Genomic DNA, 21,899 nt, shown 5'->3' with positions numbered 1-21,899 from the left:
CCCAAGCAGATTCTGTGCTGAGCTTGATGCAGGGCTTGATCCCATGACCCTTAGATCATGATGTGAGCCAAAATCAAGGGTTGATAGTTACCTGAGTGAGACACCCAGGCACCCCCTAAGTGAGACTTTTAAATGCATTTTGCAGTTATCCCACCCTTACTCCAGGGAAAAGCAGATCCCCCATCTTTTGTCTACTGATTGTCAATGTGGGATGCCACCCAAGAGGATTGTACAAGACCTAAAAATCCCTCCTGACTTCGAGCTACATACATTACCTGGATGGGGCATGGTATGGAATGAAGCTTGAGAAGCAGGCCATGCAGAGATTTGTAAGCCATATTAATAAGTTTAACTTAGGAGCAGTGATCAGCCACTGGTTTTGCTTCACAGGGGACATGACCTGATGCATGTTTTGAGAATGCCTCTCTAGTTGTACTGTGTTACATAGATTGGAAGTGGATCAGAGTGCATGATAGGCAGCAAAGTAGGTTTTGCAGCAAATGAGATAAGAGATGACGGTAGCTTGTACTGGCTAGTGTCACAGGAGAGTCAGGATACTGGTCAATTTGAGAAATATTTAAACATAATGTTAACTAAATCTGGTGATACATTAGAAATAGCAGGTGAGAGAGATTTGGGATAGCAAGACAGTCTTTTGAAATTCTGACATGAAAATTTAGGTGGATGATGGTGTTATTTGCTGAGGAAACAACTAGAAAATAACCAGATTTTGAAGAAATAGCTTTAAATTGGACCAGTTGGATACGAGGTATTTGCAGTTACTTAGAGACATCAGATGTCTTGAATTCAAAATAGAAGTTTATCCTGGACAATTCACTGAAGAATAATTAGGATGTAAATAATGACTGAGGCTTTAGACTTGAGTTAGCCTAGGAAGAGACTATAGAATTAAAAAGAAAGAAAGAAAGAAAAACACAGAAGAAGGTGTAGGTAAATGGAAGAGGCAGCTCTGTAAGATCATTATGTGTAATGCCAGGTCTGCAGCAGCTAGACTGAGTCTAAACTGAATCCTAGCTGTAGATTGTGTTACATGGCTCATGGAGGAATAGGCTACAGTAAAAGAATTTGAGCTCTTGAGTCAAAATATTATTTTATACTTAATAGCCACTGACCTTGACCTAATTTATTCAACCAGTCTAGGCTTCTGTTTTTCCCATGAGGAAAAAAAATGAGGATAAGCCTGAGTCAAATTGCTGTTGTGAAGGATAATATCTGTAAAAAAAAAAAAAAAAAAAAGATAAAACATATGATGGGTAATAGGAGTTCAAAAAAGAGTAGATCTTACATCAACAACTCTGTGACCTTAGAAATACTGAAAGAAAATACTTACCTATTTAAAAATTGAAATGTTATTTCTCTAAATGGTAAATGTACTAATAACTCTTACAAGCCAGAGTTATTAAACATCTTAAAAATGGTATTCCAGATTCATTGTTTATAATCACTGTAGATTAAAAAGATGCTGTAAAATTTAACTGATGAAAATATCATTTTTATAAGGGCTGAGATATAAAGAAAAAAGCCCATGACTTTGCCTTTGTATACTAGGACAACTCTCATATTAGACTGACTTTTTCCAGTGGTTATCAATGTCATTTTCCTGTCACCTTAGTTTCAACATAAGAGAAAAATAGCAACTCTTGGCTACAGTTACTCTGAAATATATCATTAATGTGGCTCCTGTTACTTGTCCACTTAAGCTTTCTCTTTCTTCTCTCTTGAAGAAGGAAAATTAATACGTTGGCCGAGAAAGGGCTTGACACACCGAATACCCACACGGAGAAAACGTTTTATACCCCCTTCCAATGTCTTTATTCCATTCCCACGTTAGGAAATAAACTCTTTGAAGATGTACAATGTCTTTTATTGTGTTACAGAGTTTTTATCTCTAAAGAGATCTATCCACAATGTCCTCTACATCAGTCGATACCTAATAAAGACTGCTGATTAAAACAGGAAGGAACACTTAAAAGCACAGTCTCTTCGACATTTGGCCACTTTATAGTCTACAAAATGTTCTATTTGTCCTTCATCTACATAGCTCTGTGTATGAAATGCAAGTGTGCATAATTTTCTGGAGGCAGCCGGTGATGCAGAGGTAAGGGATAGGGTCAGAGGCTGGAAATGGACTGGAAACGGACTTAGGAAAAAGTGGTGTGCTAGCTGCTGATGGAGAGCACACTGTATAAAGTTAACAATTGCTTTGATTGTGAAATCAAAGGTCCCTGATCATCCTTGTCAAAAAGCAGTTCATCACCACTTGTGACCACCTACAGGAGAGGCAGGCATGTTGTAGCTAGCTGCTTCACAGAGTTTCAGCTTCTGTGCAAAGCAAGCACGTCTTGTCTGTGTGCTTAGTTCAGGATTGTGTCGTATTGGCTCCACTTTGAAATATCTGAGGATTTTCCAATCTGATGCTGTTAACACCCTACCATTCCAAAACTGGCCACTGAGAGCATGGATTACTGTGTTCCAACAGGAAGACGGCAGTGTTGTGTATGTTTCATCTGGTCAGAGAGTACTCACCAAATGAGTAGCATTTGGGACAATTTGGGGATGCCAAATTACTCATTCACTGAGTAATGAACTTCTTTCTCATTTGCATACTTATAGAAAAGAAAGCCAATGGAAAGGCTAGGATGTCTGTGGCTTTTCATGGTCTTAATAACATATTTTATGTTTCTTTGTTCAACTTAGATTTGCTGACTTTTGGGTTAAATTTTAATATGGAGAATGGAAGGCTTTCATCTTATACTTTGTTGTGGGTTATTATTGTCATTTTCTTCCTCCTCGCAGATTTTAAATTCTGTTTAAACTGTGTTTGGTTGTCTTAATTAGGCATCAGTTTTTGTTGTCACAATTGTTGTGCTGATGTTAGGATAACTGGTTAAGAGCAAAGCAATGAGACGGTACATTCATACTTGTTTTTTTCAGTGGCTTCACTATGGTAGATTTGACTCCTACCACTGTAAGCCTGAAGCCAACCTTTTGCTTCTTTGTTTTCAGTCCCCTGCCCTGGCTCGCCACAGGGGACTTCCAGTGTTCCTCAAGGCTGGCTGAACCCAGCTGGCTGTGCTGAGCTTCCAGAATAACTTAGACACTGGGGACAATCTGGCTCATTTACTAGCTTCTGACTTTTTGGCCCAAAGAACAAAATCTTATAAACAGCACTTACAAAAGGTTCAGTATTTCAGGATGTCAAGTTTTATGACAGCTTTTCTCTTGGAAAAGATATATTGTTTTTCTCTTAGTGTAACTCATTATTGTATTGACATTTCTTTTTGGAAAGAATAGCTGTGGGAATTAATTGGGAAAAAAAAATAATAGCAAAAAAACCCTCACAAAAACCCTAAGTGATCCAAATGGGAGTGAAAGAAGAGCTAAATCAGCAAATCACTCAAATAATTTCACCAACATTTAGTTCCCAAACCAACTTTTCTAATGTAAATTTTATGTGATCTATGGATGCTTAGTGAGCTTGGACTCCATTCCCATTAAAATCATTTTTCAAAAATATAACTCAACACATCCATTGCCTTAAACTCTTAACTTCAGGTTCACAGGAAGTCTTGGTGTTAGCAGGTTTTGGAATCTCAAATAAAAAGGATTATTTCCCTAAAATTTACACACGATTATAATATCAAAAGCTAGCATTATGCAACTTAATAGCTTTCAGATTCTGTTGCTCTACACAAGTGATGGTTTCTTTCTTTATTATTGTAAGGGTGAAACGTGGGTGAAGTGGCTGAAATGAAGATAGTATGGTGGTTATATCCAAGCCTATCCATTGTCATTGTCATTTAAGAGCTCCAGTCTGGACACAGCAAGACAGAAGTCACAGGTGTCAGAGAACAGCCCCGGATCAGCAGCAGGTAGCTATGAATGTGACCGTGGCAGAGTCCAGGGTCAAAGTCAGAGTTAAACAGCAGACATTGAAAGAGGCCCGAAGTCCAGTGGGTGAGACAACAGGACTATGGGCCTAAATGATGAAATCAGCTCTGGGTAAATGCGGCGGCAGAAGATGAGGCCCTGCAAAGGGAAAGCCAGACAGTGCAACCAGATTTTAACAGACACAGCTCTGTCTCAGGGCTACTCTCAACACACTGGGGTTTGGCCTTAAAGGTGAATACTTGAGATTTGAGAATACTTGAAAATGCCCCAAAATGCATTCTCCTGAATTAATTATCCAGAAGGCTCCTTAACCATTAAGTTAATTTCTACACCTCAGTGCTATATTATGTGATGCTGGACGGTGTTTTGTTTTGTTTTGTTTTGTTTTTAATATATTGTTAGGTATTTGTCTGTTTTCTATATTCTATGACTCAAATGTAATAAAAATAGCATTCTTTTCTATCATGTTCATGACTATATTCCTCAGCAAATGGGCCAAGACTGTCATATATCACTTGCTTTATAAATATCTGGTAAATGCATCAATCATAAGCTATATCTCTTTTATATTCTTAAAAATACTAATTGTGTCTCCTAACATTTTTTACATAATTTCAATCTCTGTTTTATTCCATATGAAAACCGAACATCTTTAAAGGCTATAGATAGATTAGCCCTGCTCCATAGTATCAGCAGTTAATGCCAAATACCATTTTTTTAAATTGGAAGCACATCCAAAATTCTAGGAGCTATAAAGATGGAACAGTGACATATGGTGTGATTGCATTAAAAAGGACAGAGTATAAATTTATATCATCATCTCTTAAAAAAAAAACAAAGAAAACAATATTTTGAAAAGAAATATTTCTACTATAAAAGATCACAAATGCATAATGTTAATATTTGTTACTTGGTAATAGAATTTCTAAGAATTTCTGTAAATCATGGAGACCAGCTTTTAGCCTACCACAGTCTTTGTAATATCTAGACCATTATGTATTTTGAAAAATCTGTTATATAAAGAGCAAGTAATTAATATCACAAATCTGGATATAGTGCTTGTCTTTGTTTTGTACCATATTAGCTTGCTGTAAAGAACTCTTTATGAAAATATCCTAGGGCAGTTGATTCATGCTATGTCAGGGCCAATTCCCAAATCTAGCTTCAAGATAGAATCTAAATCAGTCCAAATGTATGTTGTCAAATATTAGATCCTGTGATACAAAACATGGCAGAGTCTGAATGGAACAATTCACTTACTATGGTCAGAGAGTGGGCCATCTACCATGCAATGAAAGTTTGGTTGGAACTTGAGAATTCCCCATAAAGCACTTCACTGTTTACTCTTGGAGTTTTAGGAGGCCAATAAATAACTGCTCTATTTTCTTGGCAAATATAAAAATAATGAAGAGACAGACTGAGGAGACAAATAAATGGAAATCAGAGTAGCAAGCAGCTTGCTAACACGTAAGACTGTTTGACAAGCTTGGCTTAGCTGTCTGGCAACATTGGCCTTCTTGGTGCTATACTCCAGAATTAAACTGATCCATGTAGTCGTTGCCCATCCTCAGACGCCCTAGAGCTTCTCCAAAGGGGATGTACTTCTAAAACTCAGGGCACATAGGGGTGCCTGGATGTCTTGATAGGTTAAGCCTCCCACTCTTGGTTTCAACTCAGGTCATGATCTCATGGGTCTTAATGTCATGGGTCATGAGATGGAGCCTGGGTCAAGCTCTGTGGCTCAATAAGGAGTCGAAGATTTTTTTCCCTCTGCCTCTCCCACTCATGTACAGGTGCATATCCTCTCTCTCTCTCTTTCTCTCTCTCTCTCTCTCTCTTATAAATAAATAAATAAATAAATAAATAAATAAATAAATAAATAAATAAATCTTTATAACCCATGGCACATAGAAGCAGAGAGAATCCAGTGTCAAATGGGCAGATATAAACAATTTGTTTTTTTTTTTTTCAAATTCATCAGTCAAATGAATCTATCTCTGTCCCATGGAGTGGAGCCCAAAAAGGCACAGGGAGATAGGCCAGGATTACTCTAGGAGGTCCTTCTCCACAGAGAGTCCAAGAACTTGAGACACAGAGTTACCCTCTAAAATCATTATGCCCCTGGTCAAACTCTTGCTACTTTTCTTAATAGATAGCTGTGTAAAGTTATCAATCAGTTCTTCCTTTTTCCCCTTTACTCTTTTCTTGCTATTTTATTCCAGGTTTTCCTACTTTTATAATATAAACTTTGTTATTAAATAACTATTCAAAAACAAATATGCTCTATATGAAAAGATATTACGGTGCATAAAAGAACAGAAAATTCTCATTCCAAATGTCTCAATCAGAACAAAATTGGGAAAAAAAAATCACCTCTAGTCTAGTGAAAGCAGAGAAATTCCATTAAGTGTTAACATGAATTGTTAGGGAAGGTAGAAGCCCATGAAGAGCCACAGAGAGATTACTAGGAAAACAAAATCTAAGTAAACATGGAGAGAAAGATCTTGCACCTAAACCCTGTCTTGATATAACAGCCAGGAATATAAAAAAAAAGTATGATCAGGTGTAATGAGGGTTTTTCTCATGCTAACCATAATGAAAAATTTCAGAAATTAAGGCAGAATATTTACAACCAATATAAAGCATCAAACATAGAAAACCTGTAGATTTTGTAACATTTTGTTAGTAGGGATTACAAAGAAAAATAAATCATTAAAGTAGTTTTAAGAAGTCAGAGAAATCTTAAAATGTCAAGAGAAAAATTTAGTATACTTTAAAATAGCATTTCATCCCCTACGCATTTCTTACATATTATGATTTAAGTAATCTTAAAACAGATGCCCTTTAGTCCACCATTTATGTAAATAGTACCTTTGATTACCAATAATATAATATATAACTTTGAAGGCTCAGCCATTAGACAGTGAACCAAGTCTGAGCTACTCCAGCTGTGCTACACAGTCATATAAAGTAGTATACTAAAATAAGGGGCCTTGAAGATTCTTCACCCCAATTCAGAAGTAGCAAGAGCTATTTCTCATGTTTGATGTAAGCATAAAATTCCAATCTCTCTGTTATGTCCGAGACCGAAAGAGCAGGTATATGACACCAGACAGGAGGGATCAAGCTGGGCAGCAGCTCAGACTTAGTGTGGATGAACTCGCTAAGGGTTAAAGACAGCTGCAGTTCAAGAACAGCCACAGATCTGGACCTCAAGTCCCAGAAATAGGGATTATACGATTTCAGTACCAACTAAATGGGCAAAGGTGAAGCTAATGAAAGTAGGGATTTAGCAGGATAGAGTAGAAGCAGGTCAAGGCACCAGATGTGACTGAATGTAAGATATCCCAAGGAAGCTGAAATCCCACATGTGCTTGAGTTTAGATCTACATTATTTTTGCTTTGAATATTCTAATATATTTTCTCAAATACTGGAGGCCATGACTCATAAATAACTATAGGAAATAGTTACAGTCAGAGGAAAAGTCAGAAATCCCACATAACTATCTGTCCAAGCTTTTCCCTTTAAACAGCCAACAGACACACACACACACACACACACACACCTATAGCCTACAGCTCCAGTTTTCTTCTTTTCTTTTTTTTTCAGAAAAAAACCCAGAATATTCAATTTTAATATCTGTACTCCTTCTCTCAGTCTGTTGCATTGTATTTGTGACCCTCTGATCTTCTACTTTTGAGCCTTCTTTTATGTTCAGATTTGAAAAGAGAATCCAGCTTGCATAGATTCGGTCCTTGTTGCCGTATCAGTTTGTTGAGAGTCCAATAACAAAGCACCACACACTGATGGCTTGAATCTCAAGGATGTATTGTCTCACAGTTCTGGAGCTGGGAGTCTGAGATCAAGTGTGGGCAGGGCTGGTTCATTCTGAGGGTGGTGAGGGGGAATCTGTTCCATGTTGTTCTTCTAGCATCTTGTTTTCTGTAACCCTTGGCCTTCCTTGACTTATAGATGCAACACCCTATCTCTGCTTCATGTTTAATGGAGTTCTGCCTTGCGGTGTCTGTGGTCAAATGTCACCTTTTTATAAGGACATCAGTCCTATTGAATTAGGGGTCTACCCTTCACCGGTATGACCACATCTTTACTAATTATATTTGCAACAACTCTGTTTCCAAATAAGGTCACATTCTAAAGTAGTGAAAGGTTCTTCAATGTAAGAATCTCGAAGGGCCACAAGCAACCCATAACAATGCTTCTGATCACATGGTTTGCACACAAACCTTAGACCCACTCATTTGAAGAGTTGATTGTGGTTGGTACAGCCTTATAGAAAATCATGTGGAAAAAATTAAAATTAATTAAAACATTAAAAATACAACTGCCATATGATCCAGCAGTTCCACTTCTAAGTATAGATCTGGAGAAAATAAAATCACTTTCTCAGAGAGGTATCTGTACCCCATTCTTCATCACAAGTTTATTCTCAGCAGCCAAGACATAGAAACAACCTAAGTATCTATTGACAGATGAGTGGATAAAGAAAATTCAATACTTATTTACAAGGAAATACTACTGAGTCATAAAATTAAAAGTAATGCTGCCATTTGTGACAAGATTGATGGCCTTTGTTGGGATTATGCTAAATGAAGGAAGTCAGATGGAGAAAGATAAATACTGTGTTATCTCACTGTACGTGGAATTCAAAACATCCCAGCTCAGAAACATAAAGCAGAAAGGTGGTTTGTCAGATGGGACAAGTGGGGAGATGTTGGTCAAAAGGTACAAACTTCCATTTACAAAATGAGTAAATGCTGGGGACCTAATATATAATATGGTGACTACAGTTAATGTTCCTGTATCATGTATTTGGAGGTTATTAAGAGTGGATCTTACTGGGAAACCTGGGTGGTTCAGTGGTTGAGTGTTTGCCTTCAGCTCAGGTCATGATTTTGGGGTCCTGGGACCGAGTCTGGCGTTGGGCTTGCCTCAGGGAGACTGCTTCTCCCTCTGCCTGTGTGTATGCCTCTCTATCTGTGTGTCTGTCATGAATAAATAAAATCTTTTTTTAAAAAAGTGGATCTTACCTGTCCCCACCACACATGCAACACACGCAAATGGTAGCTATGTGAGGTAATGGATGCAGCTAACCCTTGTAATAATCATTTTGCAATATAGATATATGACACCATTAGGTTGTACATCTTAAACATATACAATGACATATGTCAAATAGGTCTCAATAAAGCAGGAGAAAAACAGAATTGGTTCTGAAATAGAATAGAGACTATTGAGTAAAATAGTATTTTTTAAGTGATCACAGTAGTTTTATTATAACCACCCAAAAGTTCTTTCTTGAGGGACCTGAGTGGCTCAGTTGGTTAAGCATCTAACTCTTGATTTGGGTTCAGGGTTATGGTCTCCGGGTCCTGAGATAGAATCCTGCTCTATCAGGCTCTGTGCTCAGCATGGAGCCTACTTGAGATTCCCCCTCTCCCTCTGCTCCTCCCCCTGCTCACACACATTCTCTCTCCCTCTCAAAAAATTAATTAATTAAAAATTCTTTAAAAAGTTATTTCTTAAAAAATACTACTTTATGCTCACTATTTCCATTTTCTTACAACCTACTGACTCTTTACCCATATTTTTTTTTCTATCTTTTTATTTAACATCTTCACTGGTAATCAAGAGAGGACTGCCTTTCTGTGACTTTAAAATCTCCAAATTGAGAGTCCCGTTCTTAATCTCAGTCTTCTCTAAATTGGTGACTCAGTGCAAAGATTTTGATTGGTGCCTCCCTCAGACTGTCTCAGCCCAGGACCGTAATACACCCACTCATTTGTCTTTTTTTTCCTCTTACTGGCCACATGTTTTTGACTGTCCTCCATCTCTCTTCTGTGTATATAAAAATTTGTTGAATAAAATTGAATGGATAGATGAATGGATGTGCGGGCAGGTAGATGGATGAATAAATTTTGGATTCAAGAACAAAAGGAAAGTAGTATAAAATTTTAACCAAGGAAATTGCATAACAAAATGTGTATTTCTTTTTTTCCTAAATTAGACTTATATAATTTAAGGTATACAACATGATGATTTGAAATACATTCACATAGTGAAAGGATAACTACATTCAAGCTAATTAACATATCATCTCCTCATATAGTTAACATTGTGATGAGAACACTCCAGATCTACTCTTTTAGCAAATTTCCAGTATTCAATACAGTGTTATTAACTATAATTATTATGGTATACATTGACTCTCTAAACATATGTCTTATATAACTGCAACTTTTTAAAAAACCCTTATAATTCCAACTAATCTAGATTTTGCTAGTCTTGGGCAAACAAGAACTAATGTAAATTAGGTTTAGGAAGTTATAAACAAATTGTTAATTATGTTTAGATGACTAATACAAAGTCATATGAAAAACCTAGTCTTTGAGTTTTTAGATTGTTTATGCATAAAAGAAGCTAGAATTTTAAATAGAAGGAAACTCACATTCTTCATAAATTTCAATCCTTTTTTCTTTTCAAAATGACATATTTCTATTATGGCAATGTCACTGTCTTGGTTACATTGAGAATATTGAAAACTCTTACATATAAAGTCTACTGATACTTGTCCTTGGAAAAAGCTTTGAAAATATGTTTAGAAAAATATTTGTAACAACAAAATTAGAGGAAATCTCTCATTCAAGTTTTGTTGTTTTGTTGTGTTTCATTATAAAGAGAGAAAGCATGCATGAGTAAAGTGGAGGAAGGGGCAGAGGAGAAAGAGGATCTTAAGCAAGCTCCACACCTAGCACAGAGCCTGATGCAGAGCTTGATCTCACAACCCTGAGATCATGACCTGAGCTAAAATCAAGAGTTGGACACAACCGACTGAGCCACCCAGGCACCCTGCATTCATATTGTTTTAAATCATCATTATATTTTCTCTCACATGTTCCTTGTTGTAATATGTGCTCTGAATACAAGATATCAGCAATTTGATTCAAGTCTTAAACAGGAGTTTAGTTTTACATTAATTTTTAGTGCTATGCAATTTGCCATAAGAAAGTCCATAGATAATTTTTACATAAACTTTGCATTTTACAATTTTAGATTTACAGAAAAATTGCTAAGACTGTACAAAGCTCCATATTCCCCATGTCCAAATTCTTATAAGTCATATCATATTACTATATTTGTTAATTTTAACAATTTAATATATTATTATTAACTAAAAGCCATAGTTTTTTATTTCTTTTGCTTTTACCTAATCTCATACTTTTGTTCCAAGATACCACATTATATTTTATCATATCATCTTAGGTTCCTCTTGATTCACAGGTTCTCAGACTAGCCTTGATTGTAATGATCTGGACAGTTCTGAGGAGGACTGAGAAAGTACTCTGAAATGTCTTCAACCGATACTCATCTAATCTATTTCTCATGATTTGACGGTGGTTATGGGCTTGGGGGAGGAGGATTATGGAAGTAAAGTACTATTTTCATCACATCATATCAAGGTTACATTCTGACAACATGACTTATAACTGTTAATGTTGACCTTGTTCACCTAGGTGAAGGCGAGCCATTGTTTCAGGTCCTCAGGAGGACCCAACTCCCTCCCTTCTTTGTGGGAAGGTCTCTGCACAGCTCACACTTAAGGAGCAGAGAGTTATGACCCACATCCTTGAAGGAAGAGTATATCCATGAGTCATTTGGAATGTTTCTTCATGGGAGATTTGATTCTTCTCCCTCATTTGATTTATTTATGCAGCCATTTATTTCTATTAGAATGTACTTATGGACATTTGTTTTTTACTTTGGATTATGATCCAATGACACATTATTAATTGTGTTGCTCAAAATGTTTTGGTTTAGGCCATTGGGTGATTTTGGGTGACTCCTGTGTGACTTGATACACTTATCATTGTTGTTAATGTTGTTTTTTAGCATTTGTCCACTTTCTGGGATGCTCCAAAATCTTTGTTTGTATTTTCTGCCTCAGCCCTAGAATGAGCCATTTTTTCCACAGAAACTTGGTTCCTCTTACTGAGAATGCTATTAGAAACCAAGATTCAGGCACTAGGTGTCCTCATTGTGACTGGGATGTTATGGCTTCTAGGATCTCTCAACTGACAAAGCAGGATTTTGTATGTGTGTATATACTAGCCTATATATATATATACATGTATATATATCCATATCTATAAATATTTCTCTGTGTAAATGTTTGTATCCATGGTAAACTAAAAGTGAGTTCATACTGGTGTCTTCCACTCTAATCTGCTATCCTATGGGTCATGGGAGTCTCCTCCCCTTGCTTTTCTGTAACCTCCCAATCCAACAGGGGAGAAATCTGGCTCCCACCATCTGCCAATAAATTACTTCATTGTTCAGTTCCAGTATACATGCACAGCAGTATCAGCATTTTAAACCCATACCCCCATGGGAAATAGCTTTATCAAGCTAGAGTACAAGGCTTTGGACAGTTTATTTTACCTTTAGTCAGGTAGAATCCAGTCATTTCCAAAAACCCTTTGGTCATCATCTTTTCATTCTCCCCCTCTTCAATTAAGTTGTTTCATATATTTGTAACACATGAAATTTTCTTGTAGAGTCTGCATTTCATCCTAGTATCCCACAACTTCAAAGTGATTTTTCCAAATTTCTGATGCCTAGGCTCACATTTTATAAAGAGCTATGGGATTTTACAAATGTATAGTATTATGTATTCACCGTTATAGTAGCATACAGAATAGTTTGATCACTATAAAAGGAATCCCCTGTGTTTTAACTATTTAACCCTTCTACCTTCGCCACCCCCCAAACCTGAGGCAATCATAGATCTTTTAGTTTTGTCTTTTTCAGGATATCGTGTACCTGGAATCATACATGATGTAGCCTTTAAACTGGCCTTTTTCACTTAGCAATGTGCATTTAAATTTCTTCCGTGTTTTTTCCATAGCTAAATATACTCCATTATACAGATGCTCCAGTGTGTTTTTATCCATCCTCTTATTGAGCACAAATTAGTTGCCTCCAGTTTGGGGCAATTATGAATAAAGCTTCTATGATCATTTATGTATAGCATTTTGTGTGGACATAAAATTTAAAATTAGTTGGGGAAATGCCAAGGAACACAATTGCTGGATCCTATGGTAAGACTATATTTAGCTTTGTAAGAAACCACCAAGTCCAAAATTCCAATTTTTTTTTCAAAATTTTACTTTTAACTAATCTCTATACTCAGTGCGGGGCTTGAAATTAACTCTGACAGCAACTGACTGAGCCAGCCAGGCACTATATCACTTAGCACTTCCACTAGCAATGAATAGTATCTCACTGTTGTTTTACTTTGCAATTACCTGATGATAAATAATGTTAAGCATCTGCTGCATGCTCACTTGATATCTCTAGGTCTTTTTTGATGAGAGGTCTGCCTAGATATTTTGCCCATTTTTAATGCTGTTTGTTGTTTGTTTTCTTATTCTTGAGTGCTAAGTGTTCTTTGTATACTCCGGATATGTGCTTTGAAGATATTTTCTTTGCAGATGTGACTGATCTTTTCACTTTCTTAAAAATGTCTTTCACTGAAGGTTTTAGTTTTAATAAGTCCAAAATATCGATTTCTTTTTTTTTCTAGGTTTTACTTTTAACAAATCTCTATACCCAATGTGAGGCTTGAACTTACACAACCCTGACATCAAGAGTTACATGCTCTACTGACTGAGCCAGCCAGGCACACCCAAAATATCAATTTTCTTTCATGGATGATGTTTTAGGTTTTGTATGTATATAAAAACTAATTACTAACATAAGATTACATAGAATTCCCCTCATGTTTTCTTCTACAAGTTTTATAGCTTTGCATTTTGCATCTAGGTGTTTTTTTTTTTTTTTGGTTCTGTAGTACATTTTGAGTAATTTTTATGAAAGGTATAAGATCGGTGTCTAGGTTAACTTTTTGTTTGATTTTATATATGGAGTCCAGTTGCTTCTGTTCCATTTGTTGAAAGACTGTCCTTTCTTCACTGAGTAATCCTTGCTTCTTTATCAAATATCATGTGACTATTTTGTGTGCACCTATTTTGGGGTTCTTTATTCTGTTCCAATATTATACACTCTTGATTATCATGGGTTGATAATAATTCTTAAAAGCAGATAGATGAATCATCCAACTTTGTTCTTCAGTATTGTATTAGCTATTCTAGGACTTTACCTTCTATATAAATTTAGAATCAGCATTTTCATATCTAAAAAATTTCTTGGCAGGATTTTCATAGAAATTGAATTGAAATTGTGGATCAAGTTAAAAAGGATTGACATTTAAGAAGTATTAAGTCTTCTAACTTATGAACATAGACTTCCTCTCCATTGATTTTGATCTTTAATTTCTATCATAGGGGCACCTGGGTGACTCAGTGGTTGAGCATCTGCCTTCTGTCGGGTCATGGTCCTAGGGTCCTGGGATTGAGTCCCACATCAGGCTCCCTGCAGGGAGCTGCTTCTCCCTCTGCCTATATCTCTGTCTCTCTCTGTAGTCTCTCATGAATAAATAAAATCTTTAAAAAATGTTTTAAATTTCTTTCATCAGAGTTCTATAATTCCCCCCTTTCTTTGTTTATATATGTGTGTGCGTGTATCCTATACATATTTTCTTTGATTTATACCTACATATGTTATTTTATCCTGTTTCAAATGCCAGTTGTTTATTGCTAATATGTAGGAAAGTACTTGACTTCTATATATTAACCTTGAATGTCCTACAACTTTGTTATAGTCATTTATAAGTTATAAGACTTTTGTCAATTCTTTGGGGTTTTCTCCAGAGACGATCACATCATCTGCAACTAAAGAAAGTGTTATTTCTTCTATTACAATGTATATACATCTCACTTCCCTTTCTTATTTTATTTTTTCCAGGTTTATTGAGGTATGATTGATTGACTAAAATTTTATATAATTAAAGTGTTCAACATGATGTTTTGATACAAGTATACATTGTGAAATGATTAACACAGTGAAGCTAAATAACACATCCACCATCTATGTTTTTTAATAAATTAATTTTTTATTGGTGTTCAATTTACCAACATACAGAATAACACCCAGTGCTCATCCCGTCAAGTGTCCCCCTCAGTGCCCGTCACCCATTCACCCCCACCCCTGCCCACCTCCCCTTCCACCACCCCGAGTTCGTTTCCCAGAATTAGGAGTCTTTATGTTCTGTCTCCCTTTCTGCTATTTCCCACACATTTCTTCTCCATTCTCTTGTATTCCCTTTCACTATTATTTATATTCCCCAAATGAATGAGAACATACACTGTTTGTCCTTCTCCGATTGACTTACTTCACTCAGCATAATACCCTCCAGTTCCATCCACGTCGAAGCAAATGGTGGGTATTTGTCGTTTCTAATGGCTGAGTAATATTCCATTGTATACATAAACCACATCTTCTTTATCCATTCATCTTTTGATGGACACCGAGGCTCCTTCCACAGTTTGGCTATTGTGGACATGGCTGCTAGAAACATCAGGGTGCAGGTGTCCCGGCGTTTCATTGCATCTGAATCTTTGGGGGTAAATCCCCAGCAGTGCAATTGCTGGGTCGTAGGGCAGATCTATTTTGAACTCTTTGAGGAACCTCCACACAGTTTTCCAGAGTGGCTGACCAGTTCACATTCCCACCAACAGTGTAAGAGGGTTCCCTTATCTCCGTATCCTCTCCAACATTTGTGGTTTCCTGCCTTGTTAATTTTCCCCATTCTCACTGGTGTGAGGTGGTATCTCATTGTGGTTTTGATTTGTAATTCCCTGATGGGAAGTGATGCAGAGCATTTTCTCATGTGCATGTTGGCCATGTCTATGTCTTCCTCTGTGAGATTTCTGTTCATGTCTTTTGCCCATTTCATGATTGGATTGTTTGTTTCTTTGGTGTTAGAACAAATTATTTTAAGATTTCTGTGGAATCAGAAAAGACCCCAAATAGCCAGGGGAATTTTAAAAAAGAAAACCATATCTGGGGGCATCACAATGCCAGATTTCAGGTTGTACTACAAAGCTGTGGTCATCAAGACAGTGTGGTACTGGCACAAAAACAGACACATAGATCAATGGAACAGAATAGAGAACCCAGAAGTGGACCCTGAACTTTATGGTCAACTAATATTCGATAAAGGAGGAAAGACTATCCCTTGGAAGAAAGACAGTCTCTTCAATAAATGGTGCTGGGAAAATTGGACATCCACATGCAGAAGAATGAAACTAGACCGCTCTCTTGCACCATACACAAAGATAAACTCAAAATGGATGAAAGATCTAAATGTGAGACAAGATTCCATCAAAATCCTAGAGGAGAACACAGCAACACCCTTTTTGAACTTGGCCACAGTAACTTCTTGCAAGATACATCCACGAAGGCAAAAGAAACAAAAGCAAAAATGAACTATTGGGACTTCATCAAGATAAGAAGCTTTTGCACAGCAAAGGATACAGTCAACAAAACTAAAAGACAACCTACAGAATGGGAGAAGATATTTGCAAATGACGTATCAGATAAAGGGCTAGTTTCCAAAATCTATAAAGAACTTATTAAATATCCAGCATCTCATATAGTTACCTTCCATATGATGGGGAGAGGTGGGGGGGGCAGGAGTTAAGAACACTTGAGATTTACTCTCTTAGCAAATTTCAAGTTCACGATACATTTAAACTTTATTCACCATGCTGTGTCCTAGATCTCCAGAACTTATATCATCTTATATCTAAAATTTGTATCTTTTGATCAGTATGGCCTACCCCTCAGCTTCTAGTAACCATTGATCTACTCTCTATTAATATGAGTTCAAATTTATTTTTTAAGATTCTACATATAAGTGACATTATCCAGTATGTTCTTCTGTATTTGGCTTATTTTCTTTGCATAATGCCACCAGGTTCATCTATGTTATCACAATTGGCAGAATATTCTTAAGGCTGGATAATATCCCATAAAATAGTTGCTTACTAAATTTTTATTCATTCTTCCTAAAAATACTCATGGTATGAATGACTGGAGACCCTGTGCTTTCAGATATTGATTAACATTTGTTGAAGAGAAAACAGAACACAGAAAGTTTGAGGTTGAAATGTTGGGAAATATCAGGAAGGGAGACAGAACATAAAGACTCCTAACTCGGGGAAATGAACTAGGGGTGGTGGAAGGGGAGGAGGGCGGGTGTTGGAGGGGAATGGGTGACAGGCACTGAGGTGGACACTTGACGGGATGAGCACTGGGTGTTTTTCTGTATGTTGGTAAATTGAACACCTATAAAAATTAATTAAAAAAAAAAGAAAGTTTGAGGTTTTTTTAAATTTTAGTTTTTAATTTTTTGGAACATAGGAGATTTTTATTTGAAAATTTAGGTCATTTCCACTTCTAGTACATAAATAATCCTATATTCCCAAATATGTTTTATTTACATGAAATTTAGGTTTCATTTTTTTTCCTGATATGTAAAATTACTTAGGTACATAATGTAAGTTTATGTACTTAACATTAGTAACATGTTTGTCTGTAACCACTTTTATTACCTTGAAGTTTAGTAAACCTTCCCATATCAAAGTGTTTCACAAATATTAATTTCTATTTTTAAGCTTTTTAACTGTTGATTTTTTTATATTTAACTTTTAATCTAGGTGAAATTTCCATATAGTATGAGATTGAGAGGTGCAATATTCACTGGTTTTTAAATTTGTCCAGTAATATGCTTTATTCTTATTATTCCCCAATATAAACTCTGTTTTTGAATTATTTGATATTTTTATTCTTCCTGAGAAAGAAAAGTAATAGCTCTGTAAGTCAGGAAGATTTCAGGTTACTGCTAGAAAGCATTTCTGTCATCTCTTTTCGTTCATTTTAAAAAGAAAGCCATAAATCATCTTGGCAGCCAATCATTGGTTCTGTCATCAAAAGAAACCCGTAGAGGGCTGTCTCCTGTTGTTTCAGCTAACCATTAAGTACCATTTTATAAATTTTGATCCCAAACTAATAAGATTATATGAACAATTATAAATGTAGGTCTTGGACTACCTGAGGGGGAAAAATCTCTTTATTTTTAAGCTATTAAAAATTATTCAAGTTCCTACATTTGTTAAGGGAGTGAAGTAGTAAAATGAATTATATTTTTACATTGAGGTGAGGATGGAATCCCCATCATAGGATGCAAACAATGTAAAAAAGTATGAAAAAATGCACAGGTGAAAGGAAAACCCAAATCACCCTGTTCTACCTACATATGAGGTCTATAAACAGACTTTATGGTTTGGGGCTATCTTTTCCCCTTAAGGATTTTACTGTTTAGGTTAATTTAAAAGAGATGATTTTCATGAAGATTAAAGGTATGTGTTGAACCTAAAGGTATATATTTCGATTAATTTTTGTTCTTATTCTTACATTTTGTCTCTAAATTATGGGGTAAAGTATTTATTGGGTTCTTCAGAGAAGTAAAGTTGTTGGCTACTTTGTGCCTACAGAAGGATCTTATTAAATATTTTAGTAATGTAAATTGTTACATATGCATTAAATCTTTTCTGAGGGGATATTCTTTAGTATGTGTAACTAAGACATGAACAACTACAATGTTATGCTTCATTGTTTGCACAAAGGCTAATTGTCATCTGAAAGGCTAATCAATTTCATTTTTTTCTAAAGCCTAGGATCCCATAATGAAAGACATCATTTGACATCTATAATACAGAGCAATAGGTCTGACTTGATAAGCTCAAGGAACATGCATCTCAAATGGATAATTCTTCCTTTTTTCAGAGGGACTTCTTATCTTTCTGTTAATTAAAGAAGAATGATTTTGAGAAGATAAAAGAAATCTATAACAGATCGTAAAATGGATGACAGATCTGATACTCTAAAATTGCAAAAATAGTATCAGGCCCAAAGAAGTGTTAAATGTATTTTAAGGCAGGGCAGACATTTTGAAGAAGATCTCTAGTTGCACCCGTGTGAGTGAGGTAAAGGTATGAAATTAATATAGTCCTAGAGATCTTTGCTGAAGATCTCACTGATCTCAGAGAACGATTACACTAAGCCATACATATGCATGACCACGAGTTTGATCATGATCTCTCAGAACTACCTCTAACATTTGCAGAGCCTGTGGCAATAGTACAAATGGAGCCCATATACCATATGTCAGAGTATTCAACATGTATAAATAATTCTTCAAATTGCTAAAATATTTTTTAAAAATTCATTAGATATAATGTGTTCTAATGTCCTATCCTGACAAACATAACTTTGTCATGATCTGTAACACATTGATAGAGATCAGTTATACCAGCTTCTGGACCCTCTCTTTGCCACCACCCCCCTCCACATACACTTCCTACCACTTTGCAAGGGACCTTAACTACAAATGTGTGCACATTGCAAGATGGATTTTTTTCATATTACCCTAAAAGAGTTACCCCTTAGCCCCTTTCCCTGAAAGCTTAGGGTTGAGTACAAGGGCTGTATAGTCTATTGTCAGGAGGATAAGCCAGGAAGTATTCCACGCAGGTTCTAGAAGGAGCATAGGGCCAATCAGGGAATCCCATGCTTCCAGGCACCCAGAATATCCTGCCAAGGGAAAAGCAGCATGCTTCCACTTCTTGATCCCATAAACTCCTAGCCTGTTGGATGGGAAACTCAGGATCATGACCAGAAAAAAACTATCTAAACCATGGGGCTAACTGTAAGATTAGCCTCTCCTGCCAAGATCTGTTTGGGAAGTACTACTTTCCACAATCAATCAGGCAGGACTTTTCAATCAATACTTAAAAATTGTACAACATTATTTTTATTGAGTTTGAATAGAAACTGGGAATGTCAAAATAATATTTCAATTACAATTTCATTGTAAAATACATATGAATTTTGTATTATTCCAGTGTCCTATAGCTTTAGAAATATCAAAATGCATATAAATTCCTCTTTCAGTTTCATATAATTGTTATTTCTATTGCTTTGGCTGTGTGCCAAGCACTGTGTATATAAAATTGAACAAGATAGGTACAACCTCAACCATTTAGGGGGAGGTAGATAATTAATGTGTAATCAGCATTCTGATGAATTGTAGGCCCTATGAGGTAATTGGTGGGGGCAGGAGAGCTCAGAAAAATCTTTCCAGAGAAAGTGATTTTAAGTTGGGACCTGTTTGATAAATAGGGATTAGCCAGACAAATGGAGCAGCCTCTGAAAAACCATGAAGTTTAGAGAGAAAAAGACAAATTATAAGAATTAAAGAAATCCACGGTTCTGTATAATTTGAGTAAGGAGAGTATGGGAAGAGGACTTTCGGGCCATATCACAAGATGCCAGTGTGGACTTGAGCCTGCAGGAAATAACACTGCTGTGAGAGGTTTGAGGCCAGGGAGCTACAAACAAGATCAGGTTAGGTTGGTTCACATGTTTGTTTGCTTTGAGAGCTTACTTTAGCTTCAATCTGGGATAAGCTTGGAGCAAGACCAAAGGTGAGTGTCCAGGTGAGAGAGTGAATCAGACCAGAATGGTGTTCGTGAGGAGGAGAGAGATGGGCAGACTGGCAAATGATATCTGGAAGGTGTAACTGACCAGAATTGTTGATTTAGTGAATATGAGGAGTGAGAGAAAGAAGGAATCCAAGGTGTCGGGTAGTGCCATTCACTGAGATTAGGATATTAGAGGGACAGAGTCTTGGTACCTGTGTGCAAGGAGCTGTCTTGTCCTGCACATTTATTTGTAGGATGCAGTACAAGAGGACAGATGAGTCCTCCTTATGTGTGCCTGAATAGATCTATGGAAGTTATGAAGCAGACAAGTGGTTAAATAAAAGGTGTTCTTCCCCTCACCTTCCTAACAACCTGGAAAGCCAGTTTCAACTTTAGGATTCTTGGGCTCCCTGCAGCCTTTCCCTGAGAGACTATGACAGAAGGACAGCTGGTCCCCACCCCCTTTCCCTTCTCATTCCTAACCTTGTGTCATTTATGTGAAGACCAGAGCCTGTATGTCCACACCCACTAAGAACCGATACGCCTCGCACATTCATGATGCAGTGCTGGGCTCAGCATAGCTGTAGGTGAGACCTGAGTCAGAAAGGACAACCCCAGGAAGAAATTCATGCAGGCCTAGGAGGGAATTAGGAGTTTCTGGGATGGGAAGTGTGGTCCAGAAGTAGGGACGAAGCCCCAAGAAGGCATGTCCCCTAGTCCTGCCAACTCCTCACCTGATGAAGAGGGGGCCACCTGGCGGGTAGCCAGAAAGCCATCCTGCAAAGTACAGGGCCTCAGGTCTTCTTTCCTCTGGCCTGGGTCTGTGAGGCGCGAGATGAAAGTCTGATGCAGACAGGAAGTAGTGAGTTCCATTTGGTACAGATCCATTTAAAATTGCTGGCGGAAGATCTCAGTAATGGCGTTCAGCAACCAGTCAAAAACCAGGTACACGTTTTTAGAAAACCAGTGCATTCTTCTGCCTGGGCTACCACCATAGAACACCATGGCTGGTGTAAGCCACTGAGATTTATTTTCTCAGAGTTCTGGAGGCTGGACACCCAGACTCAAGATGCCTGCAAGTTTTGTTCATGAGGGAGAAATTACTTTAGTCTATGAGGGTAGTTTACATTATGAATTAAAAAGCTTAAATCTAAATAATTGAAAAAAGGAACCCGTGATGGTTAATTTTATGTGCCAAGTGGACTGGACCATGAGGTGCCCAGACATTGGTCAAACACTTCTCTGGGTGTGTCTGTGAGAATGTTTCCAGATGAGAGTAATATTTGCAGTGTATAAAGCAGATTACCCTTCACAGTGTGGGTGGTCCTTTCCCAATCAGCTAAAGGCCTGAATGGACCAAAAGGGCTGAGCCTTCTGTGATTAAGGAAGCGTTCCCTTCTGCCTGACTTTTGAGCTAGGACAGAGGATTTGGGTTTTTTGTTGTTTTGGTTTTGGTTTTGGACTTCCATTGAAAAATCAGCCTTTCCTGGGTCTTGAGCCTGCCAGCTTTTAGACTAGAATGA

Source organism: Vulpes vulpes, chromosome 12, assembly GCF_048418805.1.
Source record: "Vulpes vulpes isolate BD-2025 chromosome 12, VulVul3, whole genome shotgun sequence".
In the NCBI taxonomy this organism is placed as follows: domain Eukaryota; kingdom Metazoa; phylum Chordata; class Mammalia; order Carnivora; family Canidae; genus Vulpes; species Vulpes vulpes.
The sequence above is the reverse complement of the archived record's forward strand: the minus strand, read 5'-3'. Positions refer to the sequence as shown.